The 27,426-nt window shown below is 43.7% G+C and overlaps 1 protein-coding gene and 1 pseudogene across 3 annotated transcripts in view; both read left to right on the forward strand.

Annotated features, from left to right (window-relative positions):
- Window positions 1-27,426, forward strand: part of JAZF1 (JAZF zinc finger 1) — a 339,872-nt gene that overhangs the window by 292,075 nt on the left and 20,371 nt on the right. The window lies entirely within an intron of this gene.
- On the forward strand, window positions 3,619-27,172 carry LOC125965410 (heterogeneous nuclear ribonucleoprotein A1-like; annotated as a pseudogene).

Raw genomic sequence — 27,426 nt, forward strand, 5'->3', positions numbered from 1 at the left:
CCTTAAACACTCAGTAAATGAATGTCTCTGTGGTCCAGAGTCTTCAACCAGTTGCTTCAGGAAGAGAATCGGAGGTCATTCTATAGAGGATGAATTGGTTTCATTTGTGTTGGGCATTTGTCCCTTTCTTTAGATAGACCACCATGTTTCTCTTACATTTTATTTCGTGAAGATTTACTTTCCACCATCTCTGTGTAACATTTACTGTGTAGATCTAAGGAATGCCATGATAGTGTAGTGTAATTCTTCAATTCTCTTTTCTGAGTATTTCTATGAATATTTATTCATATATAATGTGAATTATGGGGACAGTTTTATACCTGGCTGTGTTTTATACCTGACTTAATATGGATTGACTCATAGCGAGCACCAGATAACCATGACCTCCCCAATTAATAATGGGAGCTTTAGAACCCCATGAAAATAAAGACATTTTAAAAGTGAGAGTTTATTATTTTTCATGTAAGAATGTTTGGAAGAAATGGAATCATTTCCTTTCCTTCAGACGTAAAGAAATCTTTCTGACACCTTGTCTATTTTAGCAATTTCCCACTGAGAGAATTAATATATGTTGTGGTAAAGATGTATCATTTTCAGTCTGTCAGCATCATTGGTAAGTTATTTGCTGCTTGAATAACATTCCATGTAAACATCAAAAATTAGCAGGGGAAATGGTTTCTTAAACCCTACCCTGTACCATTTTGACTGTATACATTTTTCAATGTTTGAAATGTTATTTTACCTGTAGTTAGAGAGAGCGGCTTATTTTGCCTGACTAATGTGGTTTCAGTCACTTTCATTGCCAGGTTATAAGTAGTTTTCCATGTTTCTACCTTCTAAATTCACTCTTCCAAGTTTCATATTCAGGATGCGTTCCTGGTGCAGAAGTAATAGTCATCTTGCAGAAAATTTCATTTATAAAGTATTCTTTAAAATATACTGTCTTAGTATGGTACTGGCACAAAAACAGATATATAGATCAATGGAACAGGATAGAAAGCCCAGAGATAAACCCACGCACATATGGTCACCTTATCTTTGACAAAGGGGGCAAGAATATACAGTGGAGAAAAGACAGCCTCTTCAGTAAGTGGTGCTGGGAAAACTGGACAGCTACATGTAAAAGAATGAAATTAGAACACTCCCTAACACCATACACAGAAATAAACTCAGAATGGTTTAAAGACCTAAATGTAAGGCCAGACACTATCAAACTCTTAGAGGAAAACATAGGCAGAACACTCCACTATGACGTAAATCACAGCAAGATCCTTTTTGACCCACCTCCTAGAGTAATGGAAATAAAAACAAAAATGAACAAATGGGACCTAATGAAACTTAAAAGCTTTTGCACAGCAAAGGAAACCATAAACAAGACATAAAGACTACCCTCAGAATGGGAGAAAATATTTGCAAATGAAGCAACTGACAAAGGATTAATCTCCAAAATATACAAGCAGCTCATGCAGCTCAATATCAAACAAACAAACAGTTCAAAAATGGGCAGAAGACCTAAATAGACATTTCTCCAAAGAAGATATACAGATTGCCAACAAACACATGAAAGGATGCTCAACGTCACTAATCATTAGAGAAATGCAAATCAAAACCACAATGAAGTATTACCTCACACCGGTCAGAATGGCCATGATCAAAAAATTTAGAAACAATAAATGCTGGAGAGGGTGTGGAGAAAAGGGAACCCTCCTGCACTGTTGGTAGGAATATAAATTGATACAGCCACTATGGAGAATATTATGGGAGGTTCCATAAAAAACTAAAGATAGAACTACCATATGACCCAGCAATCTTACTACTGGGCATATACCCTGAGAAAACCGTAATTCAAAAAGATACATGTACCACAGTGTTCATTGCAACACTATTTACAATAGCCGGGACACGGAAGCAACCTAAATGTCCATCAACAGGTGAACGGATAAAGAAGGTGTGGCACATATATACAATGGAATATTACTCAGCCATAGAAAGGAACGAAATTGAGTTATTTGTAATGAGGTGGATGGACCTAGAGTCTGTCATACAGACTGAAGTAAGTCAGAAAGAGAAAAACAAATACTGTATGCTAATGCACATACATGGAATCTTAAAAAACGGTACTGATGAACCTAGTGGCAGGGCAGGAATAAAGACGCAGACGTAGAGAACAGACTTGAGGACACAGGGCAGGAAGGGGAAGCTGGGATGAGGTGAGAGAGTAGCATTGACATATATGCACTACCAAATGTAAAATAGATAGCTAGTGGGAAGCTGCTGCATAGCACAGGGAGATCAGCTTGATGCTTTGTGACGATCTAGAGGGGTGGGATAGGGAGGGTGGGAGGGAGACTCAAGAGGGAGGGGATATGGAGATATATGTATACATATAGCTGATTCACTTTGTTGTACAGCAGAAACTAACACAACACTGTAAAGCAATTATACTCCAATAGGGACTTCCTGGTGGCACAGTGGTTAAAAATCTGCCTGCCAGTTCAGGGGACACAGGATTGATCCCTGGTCTGGGAAGATCCCACATGCCACAGAGCAACTAGGCCCATGCACCACAACTACTGAGTTCACGCACCACAACTACTGAGCTCACGCACCACAACTACTGAAGCCCACGTGCCTAGAGCCTGTGCTCTGCAACAAGAGAAGCCACTGCAATGAGGAGTCCGTGCACCACAACGAAGAGTAGTCCCCACTCGCCACAACTAGAGAAAGCCCGCGTGCAGCAACAGAAGACCCAACGCAGCCAAAAAATAAATTAAAAAAATTTTTTTAAATTATATTCTAATAAAGATATATAAAAATATATATATACTCTCTTGACTAGACAGAATTAGATCTCAGTTTCATCCTAGAGTTTCAAGTATTTTTTAAGGATTCTAGAACTAAGATTTATTTTGCAATTTCTAAACCCTAGGGGAATCTTCTTTTCTCATTTTTTCCATTTCCTATCCTCATTTTTTTGTGTTCTTTTTTAATGTACTTTAAAAAAGTATTCACTTAAGGAAAGCTTAGAATGGTTTAAATTGTGGGTCAAGAATCTTTTCTATGAAGGACCAGATAGTAAATACTTCAGGCTCTGCAGGTGATGGGGCCTCTGTTTCAGCTGCTCACCTCTGCTGCTGTAGCAGGAAAGCAGCTATAGAACTATGCGAACAAGTGGACATGGTGTGTTCCATAACACTAAAAGTTTTTGTGGAACCTTATTTACAGATTTGGTCCACAGGCCATAGTTTGCCAACCCTGGTTTAAATCACAGAGATAAAGAATTAAAGATAGGGGACTTCCCTGGCCGTCCAGTGATTAAGACTTCGCCTTCCAACGTAGGGGGTGCGGGTTCGATCCCTGGTCAGGGAGCTAAGATCCCATATGCCTTGGGGCAAAAAAGCAAAACATAAAACAGAAGCAATATTGTAACAAATTCAATAAAGACTTTAAGAATGGTCCACATCAAAAAAATCTTTAAAAAAAAAGAATTAAAGATAAATGTGATCATTATGTATAAAATAGTCAACAAGGCCCTAACTGTATAGCACAGGGAACTATACTCAATGTTTTCTAATAGCCTATAAGGGAAAAGAATCTGAAAAAAAATCTATCTATCTATCTATCTATCTATCTATCTATCTATCTGTATGACTGAATCTGTTTGCTATACTATCACAACATTGTAAATCAACTGTACCTCAATTAAAAAATATATATATAAATAAAGATAAACGTGATTAAATTCCCTGAAAATAAAGTATTAAAACAATTCATACCATTCTCCTTTAAAAGTAATAATAATCTAGAGTATAACTACCGAGAAGGAAAGGCAACTTAGATTTTTTACTATATATGCCTATGTATGATTATTTAATCCTAACACCAACCCCACTGAGACAGCATTATTAATTCCCATGTACAGATTGAAGAAATAGAGGCTTAATAAGGTTAATTTGCACAAAGTCCCGTGTCTGTCACTTCCAAAAATGAGGTCTTTCTAGTGTACTCATACTTTATTTCCACATTAATCATTATTATGTTAACACCTTTTCAAAAACTTCATTAGAGATACGTTCGGTAGATTACTCCTTTCTGCCCGTGCACGCACGGTAAGCACTGCTGACGTCTCCCCCGCCTCCACTGCCGTCATGTCTAAGTCAGAGTCTCCCAAAGAGCCCGAACAGCTGCGGAGGCTCTTCATCGGAGGTTTGAGCTTTGAGACAACCGATGGGAGTCTGAGGAGCCACTTTGAGCAGCGGGGAGCGCTCACAGATTGTGCGGTAATGAGGGATCCAAACAGCAGGCGCTCCAGAGGCTTCGAGTTTGTCACGTATGCCACTGTGGAGGAGGTGGGTGCGGCCACGAATGCAGGGCCACACGAGGTGGATGGAAGAGTGGTGGAACCAAAGAGGGCCGTCTCAAGAGAAGATTCTCAAAGACCTGGTGCCTACTTAACTGTGAAAAAGATTTTTGTTGGTGGCATTAAAGAAGACACTGAAGAACATCGCCAAAGAGATTATTTTGAACAGTATGAGAAAAATTGAAGTGACCGAAATCATGACTGACCGAGGCAGTGGCAAAAAGAGAGGCTTTGCTTTCGTAACCTTTGATGACCATGACTCCGTAGACAAGATTGTCATTCAGAAACGCCACACTGTGAATGGCCACAACTGTGAAGTAAGGAAAGCCCTATCTAAGCGAGAGATGGCTGGTGCTTCATCCAGCCAAAGGGGTCGAAGTGGTTCTGGAAACTTTGATGGTGGTCGTGGCAGTGGTTTTGGTGGGAATGGCAGCTTTGGTCTTGGAGGAAACATCAGTGGTCCAGCTGGCTTTGGTGGCAGCCACGGTGGCGGTGGCTGTGGTGGCAGCAGGATGGCGATAATGGATTGGGTAATGATGGAATCAGTTTGGGAGGTGGTGGAAGCTACAATGATTTTGGCAATTACAACAATCAATCTGCAAATTTTGGACCTGTGAAAGGAGGAAACTTTGGAGGCAGAAGTTCTGGCCCCTGTGGTGGTGGAGGCCAATACTTTGCCAAACCCGAAACCAAAGTGGCTGTGGCGGTTCCAGCAGCAGCAGGAACTACGGCAGTGGCAGGAGGCTTTAATTACTGCCAGGAAACAAAGCTTAGCAGGAGAGGAGAGCCAGAGAAGTGACGGGGAAGCTACAGGCTACAACAGATTTGTGAACTCCGCCAAGCACAGTGGTGGCAGGGCCTAGATGCTACAAAGAAGACATGTTTTAGACGATACTCATGTGTATGGGCAAAAAACTCGAGGACTGTATTTGTGACTAATTGTATAACAGGTTCTTTTCGTTTCTGTTCTGTGGAAAGTGTAAAGCATTCCAACAAAGGGTTTTTTTTTTTTTTTTCCAACAAAGGGTTTTAATGTAGGTTTTGTTTGTTTGTTTTTTGGCACCCATGATGTTGGTTGCTAAATGTAATAGTCTGATCATGACGCTGAATAAATTGTGTCTTTAAAAAAAAAACCAAAAAAACCTCATTAGACCTTCAGCCATTTAGCTGCCCCAGTTACTACTTCTAAACCTAAAATACAAAAATACATTAAGATAGGAACTGTGGTTCACCTTCATTCACAGTAACCCTCACTTTTACCCCCACTCCATCGTTCAAATAGCAGGTCAGAACTGAAGAACTTACCAGTTTAGTTTAGTCAGGGTTTTCTTTAAGGGTGAGTTGGAGCTGACTCCAGGGAGCCAGCTATTAAATATTCAGGCTTGCAAACCAGCTGTTAAAAGCTCATCCTGAAATTGTCCATGGGCTCCACTCTAGAGACCCTGATCCAGTTGGTGGGTTGGGCATTGGGGGTTTTTAAAACCTCTCTCTAGGTAATTCCAACCTACAGCCAGAGTTGGGAAACCACTGCTTTTAAATGGGACCCCTCTTGTCATAGCTGTGTGTTTTCTTGCCTGGGTTAACCTGTATTCCACTTTGCTTGGAGAAAAGTTACTGTAATCTACTTGCTTAGCTTCCAGACATGAGTCCAATGGGACTGAACAAATGCTTGCTTATGTCTTAGTGGCGCAGCCGTGGAAAGAGTTGGCTGGATTTCTGGTTATAATAGCACTGCACAGTCTCTCCTGGAAAATATTTGCATATATTTTTTGGCCCACTTGGGAAAAATTCAAGTATTAAACCAGAGAAAGGTACCAAAGGAAATTAAACCAATTTTTTTTGTTTTCTTGTTTAGGGGGCCTATAACGACCATGAAGTCACAGATTATATCTATAAATGTGTAATTTAAGTTTCTGCATTGTGTTGTTTCATTTCATATTCCTGTGTCTCCTGCTATCTGGCCTGAGAGTAGACCTTTAACATTCCTTTATAGTTTTGGCAATAGGTTGCTCAGATTATAACATTTTGCAGTTCTCCGGAGTTACTAATAAACAACAAATCATTTTAAAAAGTAAAGTATTAATTTTACCCTCGGGATGGAAATGACTGGTAGAAGTGACAGAATTTAGCTTGACATTTAGAAGCTTTGTCTGAGTGGAGTTGAGGTGAACTCCCCCCCAGTCCCTTTATTTTTAGAAAATGAAATACACCTAAACAGCCTTACTAAAGGCAGAAAATCTGAGAGGAAAAGATAACTAAGGTGAGGTCGAAACTAACATAATTCCCCCCACCCACCCAAAAGAAGAGAATGAAACAGAAGGAAAAAGCTCAGAGAGATAAATCCCATCCTATTTAATGGCAGAAAAAAAGAAAATTGAAATATTTTAGCCTGACTGAATTTTGTGACCTACTTATAAAGTCCTGAGGCCAGGCTTTGGTATTTCTAACAGATTCTGCCCTAAAGAGTTAAGTATGTGGACAATGCCTAAAAAACATTCTCTACACTCTTCCCATTGAGAAAATGGCCTTGATTTATATTTCCCTTTTCACATAAACGTGCTGTCTTAAGCTGGAGAATGACTTCATGGTGCAGTACTCTCTGGCTTGCGTATGTATGTGCAGGGTCACTAACACACCCTTTCCTGGCCTATGACTTGTTTGCTTGTTTGTTTATATACTGCTTTGTTCTAATCACTGGCCTTTCATCTTCTTCATTGATTGACTTGTAAAATTTTTATCCTGCTTCCTGAGTGTTATGGTCCAGTCTTGTAGCTAATTTGCTTCCTTCCCCACTGCATTATGCGGATGCTTATTTTTAATGTCTTACTACTCAAAGCGTTGGTTAGAGTAAGGATGGCAACGACGAGATAGTACTTCAATTATTTTTCCTCAACTACATCACTCATAAGAGACCTTCCCAAACAAAACATTTTCTTGACTTGAAGAAAGCAATCAAATCGATGCCGATCTGTAATAATAATAGATTATATCTTTATAGTGCACAAAAACATTCACATCACCATTTATTAACACCACTTTAAAGACAAAAGAAATCGAGGCTCATCTGAAAACTGGCCTGAGTTCAGCAGTCCCTAAGTGAGTGGCCCTGTTTTCCACAGCACCAGGATGGGGTATCTTCTCATTTCACATAATTTATAGAGCATCTATTTTGTTATAGTCACTGTTCCAGGCATTGGGAGTACAAAAAAGCAGAAGGCATAGCCCTTATGGATTAGAACTTACATCTCTTAGTAGAAGCAGGTTATACACGTGTAGAGCAGACACTTAATGAACATGACATACACACAGGTGGACTAAATTACTAGCATGGATGATTAGCTAGACAAGATAGAGGTACACATAGGGTCATTCTTTCCATACTGTTTTAGTGCAGTTACAATCTATATATTCACATCCACAAAATGTCTTAGAAATTGTAAGGCAATGTGAATTCCAGAGCAGTTGGAATAAGGTGAAATCAGTGGGAAAGTGATTGGGGGCACACAATTTTAGAGCAGGATCCTTATGGTATGTCAGCTTAGGGAATTCGTAAGCAGACCCAGATATGTTGACAAAAGGGATTCCGTAAACCTGGAGTTTTCTGGGCCATCTTCTAAAACCCTGGGAACATAGAGGTAGAGTGGTGAGAGCTTTTGGCATCAGAGGGATCTGGATTCAAATCTTGCTTCTGCAGCCTGAGAGGTAGATGGCCTTAAACCTTTGTAAGCTCGGCCTCCTCATGTATACGTTGGAGACAATGCCTACCTCCCCATGAGGATTAATGTGATAAAGACAGGGACGGAAACAACTGCTTGTGTTAACACTGTCTCTACTTAAACCTCCAATTTAGAAAGGACATTAGCTCTGAAAGCCCTATTCTGCATCCAAGGCACCCAGTGTGTTCAGGAACCCCCGGGTCAGTGGTGGAAATGGCCGACACGTCAGGCTGTCAGGGCTTCTTGAAGTAGCTCTACAGCACGTTCAAAACAAAGAAAACATTTCGTGCTCTTAACTGAATCCTGCCCTTTTAGACAGTATTTCACCAGCCCTGGCCAGGACCACTTGTGCATGTTTATTTTTTGTCTGTACTAACCTCAGAGAAGATTGATTCCAGGAATGTGCATTACTGGTGGCATTTGCTAGTGATGTGCTTTTGGGCATGGGCATATTTTCCAGGGGAAGGAGTGTCATATCTGAGAACAAAAATGACACTATTTGTTATCAGAAATACAGGAGCATTTAAGATAACCATTTTATGACCAGAGCTGGTAGAAGTAAAAGCATTAGCAGGTTTACAAATTTTTATAGTTTGTCTTGTTGTTTTAGTAAAGGTAGCGATAATAACCATTTTAATTGTGGAACTTCAAAGCGTGAAGAAAATGGAATATTGGATGTTTCTAGCAGATACACGCACTTATCAACGAGCTCTCTCCCCTCCCTTGTTGAAGGATGCGCCCACATACGCCCAACCGCCATCACTATCTGGGGGAGGCACCGTCTCTGTCAGATGCCCCACTGAACATCTCACTGATAAGATATGTCAAGGTCTTAGAGCCATGTAAAGGGCATCTCAAGGTCTTCAGGACCAGTGAGTTTTGAGTACAGTGTCCGGGAAACTCCTTGCCCTCTTTCCTGTGAAGGGCAGAAAACATCCTCAAAGCGGCTCTGAGAGGAGAGGGCATCAGATGTCACTGTTCCTCCACCCGGCCAAGGAGGGAGAGCCCTACAGAGGTCATATAGGTTCTCCAGGGCTTCAGGCTTCAAAACCAAAGTGATGTTGGCTGAGCAGTGCCACTCTAGGTATTTACCCAAGAGGAATGGAAGCACACGTCCACAAAAGACAGGTGCCAGGATATACAGGGCAGCTTTATTTGCAATAGCCCAGACTGTTAACTAGGCCATCTCCAGGTACACGTATAACCAAATTGTGATCTGTCCATACAATGGAATACTATTTATAGTGATTTAAAAAAAAGAAGAAGAACAAAGTACAGTTACACCAAAAAAAAAAAAAAAGAAACCACCATGGATGAGTCTCAAAAACATTATACTGGGGACCTCCCTGGTTGCACAGTGGTTAAGAATCCACCTGCCAACGCAGGGGACACAGGTTCAGTCCCTGGTCCGGGAAGATCCCACATGTCGTGGAGCAACTAAGCCCGTGTGCCACAATTTCTGAGACTGCATTCTAGAGCCCACGAGCCACAACTGCTGAAGTCCGCGTGCCTAGAGCCCGTGCTCCGCAACAAGAGAAGCCACCGCAATGAGAAGCTCGTACACCGCAGCAAGGAGTGGCCTCCGCTCGCTGCATCTAGAGGAAGCCCGCGCGCAGCAACAAAGACCCAACGCAGCCAAAAATAAATAAATTTATTTTAAAACAAAAAACATTACACTGAGTGAAAGGAACCAGACACCAAAGAGTACATATGAAATTCAAGTAGCGGTAGCTGATACGTAATGATGGAAATCTGAATAGCAGTGGACTCGGGGAATGTGGGGAAGGGTCGCACCCAAGAGAAGTTTCTGGGCTGATGGAGATATAGTCCATATCTTGACTGAAATGTTGGTTACACAAAGGTAGACATTTATCAAGCTAACTGAATTAGACACTTAAGATCTGTGCATTGGATTTACCTCAGTTAAAAAAAAAAAAAAGTTGTTGTCCCAGGCAGAAATGAGGAACCGGAGCCCACAACTTCCACTCACTCCTTGAAAGAGCAAAGAGCATTTCCTCTGCTGTAAACAAGCCATTTAAGAACAAAGGAAGTAAATACACGCAGTAGTTTAAGAAGAAAATCTCTGGAATTTCCTCTCTGTTGAAGAAAGACAGCAGAATCCTTTATTCTCAGCTTTGGAACTCTGCAGAAACGATAGCATGGTCAAATAAAACAATTGCTACACTTATTAAATGAAGAACTAGTTGCCAGACACTGGGTCTCAAGACACAGAATCAGTGTTTCCGATAGAAAGTTATAGCATCTGGGTCTTCCAGTATCCAAAATATTTTGCTTTCCATGAGACAGTGAGAATTTTACAGGAGAGAAAATTAAAGCTGCTCAGTTTCAGCCTGCATCAGGCACATCCTCTGAAACTCTAAATAAGCCCCGTTTCTATAATGGGCAGCCACCTAATAACAGCTTATCTTCAGATTTAACATTTGCAGTAACAAAAAGGCATCAACAGTTTATCTTCTAATGAAAATATCTTCGAGTCCTACCATTTTGGCAATACCATGCTTAATCATTTACATTTAGTTATAAACGTGAATTTCATCTCTTCTCTTAACTGTGTTATTGTTTAATCAAACTCAATAAAAATATGTCCACTGTTAATTCCCACAAGAAATCTTGACAGTCTTTATGTCGTGTTTCACCTGGCGCTAGAAACATAGTTCATGGCATGGTTTTGGCCCTTGATCCTTGTTGCTTTTTCTTTGTCCCAGCAGGGGCTCTGCACTGGCCAAAAAATATCACGAAATATCACAAGATAGTTATTTTAAAGGGCACACTCCCTACCCCCCAAAAGAATGAAGTCTCTTTAAGCTAGGGTCCAGAGCTCATTCGTATGCCAGCTCCCATCAGTACACACTTTCACTAATTTTCCTCTGGAAGCAAGTACCAGAACCGAAATATGAGTGCTAAAGAGAGCCACCCATTGTAAGCATGGAAAACGGTGCGGATTCCACTGAAAACACAAACAAGCAGACGCTCAGCGCTGCCCTGCACCTCTACTGCGAAGGTGATGGGGATTTAACACCTGATGAATTCGTAGCCCAGCCAAATGTGTGTGTTTCCAAGGAACCCCTTTCATTTTCCTTCCCGTCTAAAACTCAGCATATTAAAATCAGAGAAGCCCTTTCATCTTCGTGGGTATCATAGCAGCAAACTTATTTTAATGTCTTTTCCATGTGGGTCTACTTTTAACAATAAAAGGATCCCCAGGCGCACACAGCTGCACCGCATTACAGACAGAATCTGCAGAAAAATGGGAATGCTTTAAGCTAATTTGTTCTTGCCAAAAAGAAAATCCAGGTACAGAATCTCCCTGCTTCTGTCCCCGGGCTTTGTTCATACTCCTTGGAAGGGCACTAGAAGGGAAGTGCCCTGACAAGAAGGGAGAAACGGGCTGCTGGAACCTTTCTGGTACCTGGAAAAGAAAGGATGCTGGCCACGCACTCAAGCCCCTTGCCACCAAACTTACATAGTTCCTCCTCGGGAAACGGGATGCTGGTGATAATTTACATTCATCAAAACAGCAACAAGTTGACTTGATCTTATCAGATCAGAGATGTGTTTCATACTCCACTGGACTGAATTTTTCTTTAGCCAATTCAGGCTCTCTTTGGTATGGAAACACACATAGAAAATCACCCCTGAGAATCTAAAGTTGGTTGGGAGACCAGTATATAGGAATTTGAAATCTAATCATGCCATGATGTGCTGTGTTTTCTACCTAGATACCTGATTATTACTTCTTTTTTTCCTAAAGGCAAAAAAGGTAGCCAAGGTGTTCCAGATGCTTACACGTCCAAGAACAAGTCACTCTCAGGGAACCCGCTTTTCCTCTTGTCAAAATAATTTTGAATAAAATAGCTAGACAGCACCCGTCATTGCCTACCAGCTAAGACATCTCTTTGCAGCCTGGGTCTGGGAGGATTTTTAGTTTTCAAATAGATATATTTTTCAAAATTACCATAATTTTCAAGTAACAAGAAAAAATACATGTAAAGCAGATTTCTTTTATAGCAAATAATGAAAATGGTACTTTCCACGTGAGCTATCGCGAGCTCTCTCTATGTTATATAACTGCATCCTAGTCAACATCCTCGTCACAACTTTGACTTGAAACAGTTGCATAGGGAATTCCCTGGCGTCCAGTGGTTAGAACTCTGTGCTTTCACTGAAGAGGGCCTGGGTTTGATACCTGGTCAGGGAACTAAGATCCCGCAAGCCACAGGGCACGGCCAAAAATATTTTTTAAATAAAATTTAGAAATGTAAAAAAAAAGAAAGAAAACAGTTGTATAGAATCTTAAGCTCAGGGGTGGAAAGAACCTTGACATGATTTTCTATTGGCTGTCCTCTTCCAGTTCCTGTCTGCCAGGCAGAAATGTACGGTGTGTTGGGAGATTTTTATTGACATATATACACTAATATGTATAAAACAGATAACTAATAAGAACCTACTGTATAAAAAATAAATAAAATAAGTTCAAAAATTGAAAAGAAAAGAAAAATGTACGGTGTTACCCAGGCTGAACTCCAAGGCCCTAACAATTAGCAGGACCAATGCCAGGCATTCAATGTAGGATGATGTTTTTGAAACACGATCATGATCCTGTATCTTGAACAGGCCCCCAAGTGACACCCTTAAATGACCACTTTCTAATATAAGAACTTTGCATAAAGTTCTAGGCCATTATTGTGTTGACAGTCTCCCTAAAATTCAACCTGGTGAAGTTCATTTTGGCAGAGTATGTTGTTGCTACCAACAGTATTTCCCTGCCATTAAAAGGAAACAGTCTTTGAAAAAAATGTTTAATTAGAGCCACTTGGTTTCAGTAATATATGTGTATATAATTTAGAATATGCTATGTTGTACCTAAAGGAAAATTATTTTCGTAAGACTAACGAAACTTGACAAATGATGAACTTTTAAAAGCATATAATTAAAATGTTACAGCTCCGTTGTGAGTGAGGTGCCAGAGGGCGCCCGCCTGGAGATGCTTGTGACAGGCTAGGCGGGTTCCTACCACCACCTGTGGACAACACACCTCAGCCTGGAGGGTTTTTTTCCCTGGGAGATGAATAAGACCTTTTTGGAAACTAAAACCATAAAATTAAAGTTATGAAGTAACTATAAGTATAAAAATTGGAATTAAAAATAATTTTTAATCAGAGTTTCTGGAATAACTATAATAAACATGCATTACAGAAACATACTATTGGTAACTAATACATGGTACTTGGCAAGTAAATAACAAATGGAAAGTTTAGTAGAATCCAGTTAACCCATTTGTAAATAATCTGTAGGGCTGTGTTTCCTAAATGAATAAGTAATAAATATTCCAAAGAAGATTTTTTTCTCTCTCTCTTTTTTTTGGCTCATAATAAAGATCTATTTTCTGGCATCATCAAAAGAGGAAGGTTTGCCAAGACCAGAAAGCTTGTCCTTTGCCATGTAGGAGCCCTTTAGCTAAAGCTATAAATGTGGCATACTGAATGAACATTGTCATTTTAGTTCTGTCAAGCAAGAATGGCAAACTGGAAAATGAATTATGCTATATTGGAAAGTAGGTTCATTTTCATGGTAGCTGTGCCTCTTTAAAAATAGCATCTCACAGCCTCCTAGAATTTCTGTTCACTTTGTCTGTATTTTCTATTATAGAATAGTATATTTTGGAAAGATGACAGGGCTGAAAACTGAATGGATATTTTCTCGGAACATTTTGCCTCTTTTGTCATCTTCCAGAAGACGGCAATCTGTTGGTCCTTCAGAGTGATATCAGGCTCTTGTCTAGAAAGTGCTCTGAGTGGGCTGAATTTATTAACCTAGTAAACCATATTGTTACTTAGGTGCCTGGTTAATAGTTGTTGTTGACTCTTCTCATTGACAGAGCAAGATACTAAACAGAATCAGTTCTGAATGCCGGTTCTTTGCAGGCTGGTAGTAAGTCATCTTCCCTCACCCAGAGGAGCTCCAGGACTTAAAGTTGACTCAAGGGACCGGAGGCTGGGGTGACTAAATCTGAGGTCCTGGGTTTGATTCCCATGTGGGCCAGTTCACTTGGCTCCATCCTCCAGCCCTGAACCATGCCCTTGAGGCTGGTTGAACGTAGTCCCTTCAAATCTCTCAGGAAAGAGATGGTGGAGGCCTGGTCAACACAGGTAGGGTGAATCAGGTTCCCAAAGATTTGCCTTACTCTCTGGCTTGGCCCAAGGGGATCAAGGCCAGTGTAAAAATATGGTTATGAGAAAAACCAACTCGGATAAACAACAAGGTCCCACTGTATAGCACAGGAAACTATATTCAATATCCTGTGATTAAACCATAATGGAAAAGAATATGAAAAAGACTGTATATAACTGAGTCACTTTACAGCAGAAATGAACACATTATAAATCAACTATACTTCAATATTAAAAAAAACCCTCATAGTGCATGTCTGTGAAGTAGTCTGAATGGCCTCAATTTATTCAGTGACAGAGCAGCAGTATTGCTGTGACATGTTCATCTCCATGGTCTCTTGTGTTCAGTACAAATGCCCTTAGAATAGTCAAAAGAATAGGAGACTGACAAAGACGAAGTGGTAAAAATAAATGTGTTAAGACTGGGGCGGCCTCAACCCATTTTGGTACTTGTTGCCGAGAGAGGGCAGAGATTCTGTGACTTGGATGGAAGGGGGTCCGTTCCACTTCCTGCTCTCTTTAAAGTGATGGTCAGAGAGCAGCTCCCTCCCCTCGCCCACCCGTGGGAGAGGATTCCTGGGGGAGTGGCTTCATTAGCTACGTTGTCATTCCTTAACACCCCTGAATTTCGGAGCATTGCTGCCCCAAACTCCTCCTGATGAAAGGAAGCAACAGAGGAAAAACAACATGCCATAAAATAGCATGAGATCTTTACACTGTGGAATTTTAGAACCAGAAGTATGTGTCAAGATCACCTTAGCTATTGTAATTTGTAAGTTATGACCAGCAATTTTTAAAATAAGGAAAGAAAGAAACAGAAAAGATGGTGTTTCACACTTAGCAAGGATAAATATTATCTGAGGAAACTTGTAGTTTTGTGTGTGTGTGTGTTATTTTCTGAGTGGTGATATAAAATGTTTATTTTTTTACCAGATCATGGTCAGAAAATTTGAAAGCCAGTGACCTAGACTCACCCTTTCATACAAGTGTAGTGTCAAGCCCAAGGTCATGTGGCCCAATTCGGTCAAAACACTATCAAGACCCAACCTGCCTGATTTCCATTCTAGTGCTTATTCCTCTCAGTCACACTCCAGCCAAGGCAAAATACTGAGTGTGTTCTCATCATCAGTTGTGCTGTAATCGTAGTTCTTCATTCACGAGACCTCATCAAACCGTAGCCATACAATTTCTTCTGGGCCTGCAGATCCCGGAATGTTCCCAGGTTCCCCATTGCCAGAAAGAACACAGCGTCCTTCACTAGAGCTTAACCACAAAGAGGAAGAAAAATGTTCATGTTTCGGTGTGCCCTTTTTTTTTTTTTTTTGGGTAGAGATTTCTCTTTGGTCACTTATCCATCTTAGGCAGTAACTGAGCGCTCAGCACAAAGACCATCATTAGATACATCTGAATAAAGTAAAGGTGGGAAAAGATACAGTCTACACCCTGAGGGACTCCAGGGAAAAGAGAAGAAACTGTGTCACATCAGAGATACCAGTGAGAAAATTGTGTCTGATATTAGTGCAAGATAATATGAGAGCAGACGGGTGCCAGTGGCAAAAAAGGCTCCTGTGTGGGGCAGGTGTGGCCTGGAAGGGCTTCTGGACGTGATCTCCCACCAGAGATGTTTTGTGTTTGGATGTGAACCTTGGGGAGTGCAGGCTTCATTTCCTTCACAGAAGGCCATTTTTTCCCTCCCAAAGAGTCAGCTCACCAGAACTCAGAGATTTCAAGACAGGTGTTTTCTCTCGGCTCTGTCCTGGGGTAGGTGAAAATGATTTCTTCCAAATATTGAAGGAACAGATACTGCCACCTCCCTCTACAGTTCCCGTAAAACCTGAGGTGAAACTAGTTGTGAGTTCCTCTGGGTTTTAGCACTGTGACACTGATATTTTTGGAAGCATCTTACCCCGTACCTAGTTGAGACCATTGTATCTTTACATGGTCGCTTCTAAAGATCTAAAGTTGCTGAGAAAGCTGAAATAGTTGATGTAGAAAATATGAAGCAGATGGTCGGTATTTCCCTCTCAGTCGGAGCTCTGGGCAGCCTTCATTTTTTGTTCTCCCCTACTCTACCCTGCGTTGATCTTTCTGACTATTAGCACTCTTGTTCCCCTTTCCTGTCCTTGTTTTGACAGGAAGGAAAATAAACGTAGGCAGTGATAAAGCTGGGAGTATGGCTTTCCAACTGCAGCCTCTACCAGAGCCTAGTGCCCTCCTGGTAGCCTGCCTGCCCGCTGAATGGTAATTAGTTGGATAGGAATTTTCACAGGGGCCTCCCCCTCGGAGCGATTTCGCCAAAGAGTAACCCTCTTGTCTAGACCGTACAAACCCATAAAGTCATCACTAGCTGGGATTTCCAAGCTACAGAGCAGTAATAGAAAAGCCTGCCTCTAGCCTTAGGGGATTTTTCAGTATAGAGCGCTCATTGTGGAAACCCGCCCTACACACCAGCACGCAGACCTCTCTCCAGGAAGAGGGATGGAAAGTCGCCCGCCGCCTCCGTCATCCCTGGGAAGACACCCCTCACCATCTCTGCTGTGTTGGGTTTATACACAGCCTCACCCACGCCTTGCATTTTAAACCCGGGACACTCTCCTGGATTTTATTTGTGCAAGTGGTTTTTGAGAACGATCCAACTGTGCCTTTTACTCTCTTGTTTGCCAAAGCTAATTATTATTAGTGCGATAAAAGCACTTTGAATACTTGACATTTGAAGAAACTAGACTGGCATCACTTACCCCGAGAAAGACGAAAAGGATTCAGACTTCAAATCCAGTGCTCTTAGCACTTTCGGTACTTAGCGAAGTATTGACAGCTGTTACAACAATAGCGAGGATGAGACTGGAAAATGGAAACGTGCACTTTGGAGGGAAGGGGGCAGAAAGGGCAGGGTGTGTCCTGAGCCCCCTCAAATTCTCTCCTAAGAGTAGGCGTGAAATCAGGTAACTGAACTGTGTTGAGTCCAGTGCAGTTGGCGTTTCAGAAACAATGTGAAAACAGAGATTACCTAAGGAGGAGAGCAAATCAAGAGGTATGGTTTATGGAAAAAAATATTTATGGAAGCGGAGAGCCCCTCTGGTCCCTACCGCAGCTTGGTGAGGGGCATTAGAGTTAGCCTGTGGTGTGCCTGCCTGGAGTAATAAGAATGGCAATGTTAGTCACCTGTGTCAGGACGCCTAGAATGTGTTGGGTGCTTTGCTGAGCACGCGATTCATATCCCCACTTTATACACGAATGGAAACCAGAAGTTCAGAGATGTTAAGTAACTTGCCCGAGGGCACACAGTAAGTTTGGGTGCCTGGATTTTAACCTAGGTCTGCCTTTCTCCAAAGCCCACTCCTGCTGTCTGTCCTCTCTGGCTCCTGAAAATGTGAGGTATGACTGATTTCGTTTGTGTGCCCTTCAGAAGTGCTCAGTTCCTCCTGTGCTCCTAGAATGATTATTTTTCAGGTGTCACTTGGAGGTATTATTGGTCATACACAGAACAAACATTTGAGTGCCCACTACATGCCAAACGTGTGCACAGAGATGAAAGACATCACCCCTGTCCTCAGGTAGCCCAGAGACTAGCAGGGGGAGACAGACGATGAAATCCACACAGGATGCTAGGTTCCCTGGTAGAGACAAGCTTGGTGTGTACACAGCCTTGGGGTGGGGAGTCACAGGAGACTTTTGGGCGGCGATGATATCCAAACGGAGTTTTAGAATGAACACATCTTAGAGGAAGAAAAAGAAGAGGGTATACGAGGCTGGCTGGTTCAAATGGGTGGGGAGGGAGAAAAATGCCCAGGCAACAAAAGTTTGCCCAGTTTTGTAAGTGTAACCTGAAGCCTTTGGAGGGTTTTAAACAGGAGAATGTCAAGGTTGGCTTTACATTTTTTTTTTTTTTTTTTTTTGTGGTACGCGGGCCTCTCACTGTTGTGGCCTCTCCCGTTGCGGAGCACAGGCTCCGGATGCGCAGGCTCAGCGGCCATGGCTCACGGGCCCAGCCGCTCCGCGGCATGTGGGATCTTCCCGGACCGGGGCACGAACCCGTGTCCCCTGCATCGGCAGGCGGACTCTCAACCACTGCGCCACCAGGGAAGCCCTGGCTTTACATTTTTAAAAGATTATTCTGACAGATGAATGAATGTTGGGGATGGTTATCTACTGCAGCAGTACCAGGAGAGATGGCAGGGATGGGACTAGGCTAGTGGGGGCACATGGATGGACTCGGGATATTCTGGAAGTAGAGCCTGGAGGAGCTGGATGAGTTGCTGGAGGAGGAAAGAGAGGAGTGACTCCTGGGTCCTTTGCTGCACAGCTGAGTGGATGGTGGTGCCGTTCCTGAGCACGGGGGGCGGGGACGGGAGCAGGTTTTCCAGGGTGGTACACAGTCAAGAATTCTTTTAGAATCAAGACATGATCTTAAATCATCAACCACCTCTGTCATGATGGTTCTGGAAATCCCACAAGCCTGGGCTTTCTTGAGAGATTTATAGCACTTCCCGTGCGCACTGGGGCCAGGAATAACATCGCAGCTCCCTCAGCACTTCTGGTTTTCGTTCCTGAGCGGGTGGCGAGGGAAAGGAAAGGAGTGCTGGACCAAATACCACTTTGAGAGAAAACTGTCCAGACCGAGTTTCCAAAGCCTCAGAAAAAGCCTCCCGTTCTGCTAAAGGTAGAATAGTTTTCTGCCCTCTCCGCCTCTCTCCCTGGGGTTTCTCCAGCCTCATCTCCTCTCCTGAACTGATTCCATGGTGTGGGAGCAGGGCCAGAACTGGCTTGAGCCCACGGACGCACTCCAAGATGGGACTAACCTCCTCAGGCAGTGGCGGCCTTAGACCTTTAGCAGGCAAAGTGATGCTGAACTTTAGATAAGCTCATTTACACTGTGTTTTAAGATTCTTCCAAAACAATGTTAATGCATTCCCTCTCGCCCCGACCAAGAAAAGGGACTGAGATGACTATTCCAGTTAGATCCCATGCCTGGCAAATCTGTTTGACCAAATTACACATTATGTTGATGGAAGCAAGTATGATTGATTTTTAGTCCATGTGATACTTACCCCAGAGCATCTGCATATACCTTAGCAGCGTATCAGACAAGAATCAAAAAATGTTATACCAACTCTCTAGAAAACAGACGACCAGGGAAGTGGGTCTAATGACTGTGCTGGAAGACCCAGTGCTGAGGTCTGCAGGGGATGGAGAGGTGAGTAAAAAAGAATCACTGTCGTCAAGGAGATGAGAATCTAGTTGCAAGGGAAGACAAGTGTGCAAATAAAGCTCCCATCAGGCCCTGAACCTGAGAGCCTTAAATTATTAAGTTTGTGATGGTCAAAGGAAGGAGAAGTCACTTTTACTTGGCAACAGTTCAATTAGTATTTCATTACCTGGGGAAAGTAGCATTGGAGAGAGGCTTTTAAGGATGGGTGTAGGGGACTTCCCTGGTGGTCCAGTGGTTAAGAATCCGCCTTCCAATGCAGGGGATGCGGGTTCGATCCCTGGTCGGGGAACTAAGATCCCACATGCCGCAGGGCAACGAAGCCCACGCGCGTTAACTACTGAGCCTCTGTGCTCTGTGTTAACCACTGAGCCTGTGTACTCTAGAGCCTGTGCACTCTAGAGCCCGCGCGCCGCAACTGAGACTCGACACAGCCAAATAAATAAATATTTAAAAAAAAAAAAAAAAAAAAGGATGAGTGCAGGTAAGGATGAGAGGGTAGGGATTGTGTATTCCAAGCCCCCAAAACCTAGCCAGGTAGCACAGAGGTGGTTTGGGGACCAGTGATGGTTTACACACCGATTTGATTGGTATATTGGATTCACAGAGCATACACCTGGGTATAAGAACCTTAACTGCTAGGTTAAGGAATTTTGTGTTTAATAGACTTGGCAGTGGGGAACCATTTTTAATAAGAGAGGTAACTAATGTGATCAAATAAGAGTGATATTGTGGATTGAGGCTCTTTGGGGGAATGTTAATTAGGCAACAGAAGGAAGATGACTTGGAAGGGAAAGACACTGGGGGCTGGTCCGTCAGGGAGGAGGTTATTTCCGTAGTCAGGGTGAAGGTATGGAAATAGATTTGGTTTTCTTGATGAAGTTTCTGCATGTCGGATGGGAAATGACTTAATGTGGAAGGCTTTTCAGCGCTGTTCTGCGTTACCCACGAGTCCCTCCCAGTTGATAGAAACCTGCCCACTTGCTCAACAGAAGTAAACCTCGCAGACGTTGGAATGTTTATGTTCGGCCCAAAATGGCTCTGGTTTTTTACACAGCTGTAAAGTGTATTTAACTCCCAAATAGAAAACACTTCTTGACTACTGTTTCATAGCTCCATAAAACGGGGCTCAATTGTGTAGGTGCTCTGTGCTGTCATCCCCTATCTTTCTACGCAAATCTGTTTCCTCATATTGTTATTCCAACGGAAAAAAAATTCAACCAGCATAAACTACCTTTTTTACAAGCAGCCATAAGAAGAAGGCCCCAAAGACAATGAGGACCCTCCACATTTGTATTTTTAACCCAAGACTACAGTTCTAACTAGCAGGGACACAAAATCGCTTTAATTATGAATGTTTTCCATTGTGGTTCTGAGTGTAAGTCAGGAACAGATGTCCATTTTCCCCCAGCTCAACTGTTTTTAATCCTTTCTTGGACATGAAGAGAGAAATCTTTAAACGTGCGCCAAAGTTCAATTAACATCCCTGGCTGAGGGTGGAAAATGCCCTACTTTGTTTTTTTCTCAGCCATATACCTGCTTTGACTGCCTGTGCCACAGAGGACCAGGGGAAAGAGTCCAGCTGGCAGGGGTTTTATTACTGCAAAGTTAATTTGCAGATTAAGCCTTGGGCGGGCGGGGTCTGTTCCACCTTTTATATATTTATTTATTTACTCTCTTTCAGGTATAAATAAAATTGCACTGTAAAACATTGCAGCTTAATTGCAGGAAACCCAGTGCATTTTTTATCGTTGTTGTCGTAGTTCTGCAATGGTTAAGAGCTTATGCTCTCTTCCTTCACATGGAGCTGTAGAAATCTCGTGTAAGAATATATTTACAGCCAAGGCCGTGTGACTCGGTTTGTCGTGTTTTTCCTGTGCTCTGTGGAACAGACGGCTGTTCATTATTGAAAGGCCTTTTTCTCCCGCGAACAGAGTTTGCGGGGAGGAGAGCATTTATGTGAGAATGCAGAATGACTTCCAGAGACTACGGGCACTCTGGCTAGAAAGCCTCACCAGTGCAGGGACATGACAGCAATTCGCTTTCGGGCCCTAGGTGTGTTTTGGCTGCATTTTCTGAAGTGCATCCCGCTGAACAGAGCACATGCCTGACGAGTTCCTGTTTGATCGTCGGAGGCAGAACCACAGCTTCACACGCTTCTCTTTCTGGAACCCACCCCCAAAAGATTGGCACCATCATATCATTTACGTTTGGCTTGGCTTTCTAAACTTTCACCTTTTATTCTATTTTATTTATTGCGGGGATGGGAGCCGCCACAAGGTTTGCAGGATCTTAGTTCCTCGACCGGGGATCGAACCCAGGCCCCCAGCAGTGGAAGTGGGGAGTGCTAACAACTGGACTGCTGGGGAATTCCCCACTTTCACCTTTTAGAAAAAGATAGCCATGCATTTCTCTTGGATGCCAAAACTTAAAAATTATGTCTCTGAAGTCGTCTGAAGGGGCCATTTATAAATACAGACTGTGCAGGTTGCTTGGACTCTGATGACGTTGCCCATTCCAGAGGTTTTCTTGTGTCTCCTCAAAGGTTCGCTGAATATCAGTTCATTAATCCTCATTTAGGCCACTGGAAAATGCTTCCTTTATAGTCTGTGACACATGGATTTTCCCATTAGGAAATCTGTAGATGACATATGGCTTATGGGACTTGCAAAGCGTGGTTGGTTTGCCTTTGGATAAAAAGTAACATTCTCCTTACAGAGCAAAACCAATGCGAATGAAGAAGTAGTTAGTAGACCTGAGCTGAAAAATAGGAGGTTGACTAAGGGTTGTAATAATCGCATTTACAAACGTCACCCCCTTGGCACACGGGACTGACTGCCTCTCCAAGGTCCACCTTTATGCCTGTGCACCAAGATGGATTTGAAAAATGGACCATCTAGATTTAGTGCTGGCCACAAATCAAACTCCAGACCATAATGGAGGGAGGAAGTTGGGGCAGTAAAGTTGTCCAGTGGCGTGAGAACTTCGAATTGAAAATTCTCACCTTCATCTTCCCTTCAGGACCAAACTTCTACCTTGACATTAGAGTGACAGTTGGAGAGAAGTGTTTTGACCTCCTACTCCTTAAATACTCATGAAGCTGTATCTGTGTATACAGATCGTGGCTGGGGGCTACGTGGACTCAGTCAAAACTACCTAGGAAGCATCGCTAGCTACCTGTAGTTTCCAGAAAAAGATAGCCATGGGTTTCCAGAACTTACTCTTTCAGCCTCACATTCTGAAAAGTAAACAGGCAGCTGGTGTGGGTAAACACAACCTTGGAGGACTGTGGGTGTCCACTGGGAGAACCCCTGGGTGTCCACTGGGCGAACAAGTTTTAGACAGTGTAATGCGCAGTCTCTGTGAAATGAGGGAGGTCTCTGTCCTCTGGCTTGCAAATGCTGGGTTTCCCATTTATTTGACCCGGGGAATCCACTGACAGGACATCAGCTTGAGGAGGAGGTATCCAGGACCTGGGTATCAGACATCTGCCCCTGCCTGTACCTTTGCTGAGTATGTGACCAGGGACAGGTCACCTCCCCAGGCCTCAGTGTTGTCCCCTGTAACAGGGGAGTTTGGCACAAAAGACCCGAGGTCCTTTCCAGCCTTGAAACGTTATCACTTTATGACCCAGTAGTGACAACTTATAAAGGTCAAGCTTGGGTGTTTTAAAAATCAGTCGGGAGGTAAGTACAGACGGTGCGCTCAGGACTTGTAGGTGTACGAGAGAAGCACAGAACTGAGTCCAGGCTCTCTTGGAACTTAAAACAGACCTGGAAGACGTACATGAAAGGGGCGGGTAGAAACCAGAGCAAAGGTAGAAGGGCAGCAGCTGAGGGAGGTGTGAAGTCAGAGCAGAAGAGCTAACGGGGGGCCTTTTAAATGAGGCTGGAGAGCTGGGACCAGCTCATGGAAGGCCTAGGAATATGAGATGCAGAAATTCAAAATAAATTCTTCCTTCACTTTGCATAGAGTGTCAGATCTTGGTATAGAAATACCATTTCCTAACTATAAACATGAAGGAAATGGCAAAAGGACAGTGAGATGGTATCTTATGTCACTGGGTTTCTATTTTTTGTTCTTTATGGACAAGGCCTTCTTCCTCCCACATGTTGGAAATGCTGGGTGGGGTGTCTTCCTGGCCTGCCCTGTCCCGGATCATTCTGGAAAACAGGCCAGAAGCAGCCCCTCAGCACCCATCCCCTCCGTGGAATTACCACACAAGGAGGCGACCCACATAGAAGCCCCTGCTGAAGTTTGATAATCTGTCTTGGAAACACGGGGGAGGAAGGGGGGAGGGGAAGAAGGAGGTCGATGCCACAATGTTTGCGTCTCCGGGTTGGTACCTTCAAGACACAGCTGTCTAACGTCTCAGAAATCTCTGGTCCGTCCTCATCCATTATAATAAAAATTCCCATCCAGACTGGCCGCAGGCAGTGCCGGCAGAACAGAATTCACGCACCTGAGATTTGGAGTCCGATCTATAAATAGACCATCCATCACATCTCCATGGGAGCGTTTGGGCTGAGCGGGTGGGTCTGTTGTTATTTCTGTTGCAGGCCATCTGGGGACCAAGAGGTGTGGTTTATTAGGCCAGGACTGTTCCTGTTTTCAGCCTTCAACAGATATCTAATGATAAACCCTTAGTCTTGTTACTAAGCCGTGGGAAAACATCTTGTTTATCGCCGTGTGGCATTTATATGGCATCGTTCTGTTAGGCATGACATACTTACTGTAAACACAGTGAGAGGAAGCAGCTGGCACATGTAGGATTTCCACCTAACAATGCCTGTGTCCAGGGAACCCTGAAGTGGCCTGAAGAGGGGCAAGGATGGAGGAGAGGAAGGAGCCCACCACCTCTATTTTGGACAAGGAGGGAAGAAGACGTGCTATCATGTGAGCAGGTGTGTGATGAGCTTGTTCTCTGCTGGGCGCCGTAAAAAGCCTTTTCCGTGTTCCGGCTCAGTTTGCACCATGGCTGTCAGGTAGAGCCTGTTGCAGGTCTCATTGTTCAGGTGGGGTAACCGGGACTTGAAGGAGGTGGGTATGTTCCCTAGGATCTCACAAACAGGATTTGAATTTTGGCATCTGAGTCCAGGAACCATGCTCCTATCACTAGGCAGCCTCTCGTGGCCAGAGCTGATGCGTATGAAAGTCACAGCAACAGGGAAAGCTCAAAGCCACTTCTGAAGTCAACTCTGACCAACTGAAAGGAAGCCAGTTTTCCGAGGACGTCTTTGTCACAGAACATCTGCCAGGATGGGCTGGGGCAGAGTAACTGAGGGAGCCGGCTGCCAGGCCACAGCAAGCCACCCCACATTCTTGTCCAAGGTGAGAAAATCCAGGGAGGCTGACCAAGAACAGCACGTGGGGCAGGTAAATCTGGAGGCAGTGGCCAGGTGGCCAAAACACAGGCCAGAGCAAGCCAGGAGGGAGAGGCGTGAGAACGGGAACCAGCCCCACGTGGAACATCGTAGCCGAGCCTGAGGACCACAGGGGCAGGAACCAGCCATGGCCACGGGAAATCGGGCAACTTTATGGACCTCTGCTGCTCCTGGGGTTCTGACACTGACCCTGGATTTAAAAAAAGCCACTGAGCAACATCCATCATCCTGGTTGGCTCTTTAATTTGTGAAATCATGTGTGTCTGCTCAGCCAATGAAAATACTAACTAATAGCAGAGAGTGCTATGTGGCAGGTACTGGTTTAAGCACTTACACAGATATTGACTCACTGAATTCTCTGCTGTGGGTTCTTTGGCAAAGAGAAAGTTGAGTTGCCCGAAGTTACTGAGCGATTCAGTGAAGGAGGCGGCATTGGAATCCAGGCTGTCGGGGCCCCAAAGCGTGCGCTCGTGGCCACGTGAGATATTGCCAAAGAAATAGAAATACAGGCGAAAGCATTGTCAAGGTCACTGGATGGTCACACTAAGACCTTGGACTTCAAGGCCTGTCGCAACACCAGGGCCCGGGAGAAGCTTGGTAACAATCATGTAGGGAATGAAAAGGACCACGAGCGGGAAAAGCCATGTTCTCCCCATCTCACTCGAGCCATTACCCTCGTGCCTGGATGCCAAAAGTCAGACTCATTTCTATATCATGCTTGAGACAATCTCTGTGACCAGGAAATTCTTGGCCCTGCAGTTTCTCCCAATTGCTTTGGTCGAGGTTTGTCACTCACGTAACGTTTCACCAGATTTAAACGCGGCCCTGATCATTATGAAGGCCGCCTGCTCTGTGCAATATGTAAAAATGCCATTCCCGGGGCTTTCAGGAAGCTGCCCTGTTCAGAAGCCAACTAGCCTTCTTACAAATCAGAAGTACTCTCATAAAACTCGTTTTTCATGTGGCCCTGGCTAAAGTTTCCACATGGGATGAAGTGTGAAACAAAGCTTTTATGGGAGATCGTCGAGATTTCTGTGAACTTACAGTGACTCTCATGACATTATTCCCCAGAGAAGAGACGTATTTTCTCTGGTGGCACATTTTCAGGTCCTCAGCTGGGTGTGGAAAGAGACGATGACTCTGTTTCCCTAGAAAGCGGTTTTTGCTGGCGGACCCTAGTTACCTCTTACCTTGATGATTGCATCATTTTTCTGGATATCCATCCTCCTCCTCTTCCCAGCCCTCCCCTTTGAGCTTCCTCTTGGCATAAAAATGTCCATCCTGTCTGTCCATATAGCACATTAAATTTATAGTTAGAAAGGAAAACACCATTCCAATACCCAGCCCTGGCAAGCGCCTCTGTATCGCAGAGAAGGCTGCACTTGTTTCAAGAGACAGTCCTCTGCTCCCATCGCTTCCAGAATTCACATTATTGAGAGCAGGGCACTTCCCCACTGGAGGAACCCACGGTGTGATGAGCTGTTGGGGGGCCCTTGTCACACTGCACACCTTGAAGGCAGAGAGACTGCTTGTCTCTTTCACCCCCAGGTCTCCAGTATTATGGGTGAATTAATGAAGAATAAGTTCAGGCTTTTAAGCCTGAATGGGCAGTCTGTTTATTTCGGACAGCATTAGAAATCAGTACCCTCATCCATTGTATTAGAAGTGCAAACTACATCGTAGGCATTTTTGTCCATGCGTTTTAGACAGATGACTCTGACCAGATGATTTCTTGCTGGCTTTGTCCATACCTGGCCATCTCTTTCAAGTCTAGACAATTTTAAATTACTGATTAAAATAATAATACCATCCAGAGTTGATGTAGTACAGAACTATGTGCCGGAAATTAATCTAAGCACTTTATACATATTAAATCATACAGTCTTCTCAACAGCCCCATGAAGTTAGCTCTAATATTTTTCCATTTTACAGATGAGGAAATGGAGGTGTAAAGAGGTGGAATAACAGGTCTAAGGGCACCGGGTGGTAACAGCAGAGCCAGAATCCTAATACAGGCACCTGCTCCCAAGTCCCTGAATTACCTGCCTCACACACAGCCTCTGGCCAGGGTCCAGCTGGTTTCTGTGGTTGTGCTAATCGGGTTTAATGGGAGATGGCGCCGTTGTGTGCGTGCATCTCACAGATTGTGGTCCCTAATGGCGTCATCCTTGTTCCTCTCATTTTATCATATACAAATTGTAGTGTGTATTAAATAAGCGTAATTACGAAGCACAAAATGTGTATGTTACATACAGATACCTGTGTGCATTATGTCATGTGATTCCATCCTTCCAGTGCACAGGGCCTCTGCCGTGGAGTCCCTTCATCCCAAAAAGACTGGCTGAGCCATACTGGGTGCTGGGGTCTGCTGGGAGTTAGAACAGCCCAGCCTGAGGAGCCCACCCTCTGATGGCAATCTCCCAGGAGACATGTGAGGGTGACGGGCAAGACAAGTCTGCCAGCCAGCCTTGGACACACCCAGACCTCCCCCTTCCCGGCTCCCCTGCAGCTCCTTCCCAGCGCCGGGCAGGTGTGATTCTCTGGGTCCAGCCACTCACCCCTCACAGGC

Source organism: Orcinus orca, chromosome 9 (assembly GCF_937001465.1).
Source record: "Orcinus orca chromosome 9, mOrcOrc1.1, whole genome shotgun sequence".
In the NCBI taxonomy this organism is placed as follows: Eukaryota; Metazoa; Chordata; class Mammalia; order Artiodactyla; family Delphinidae; genus Orcinus; species Orcinus orca.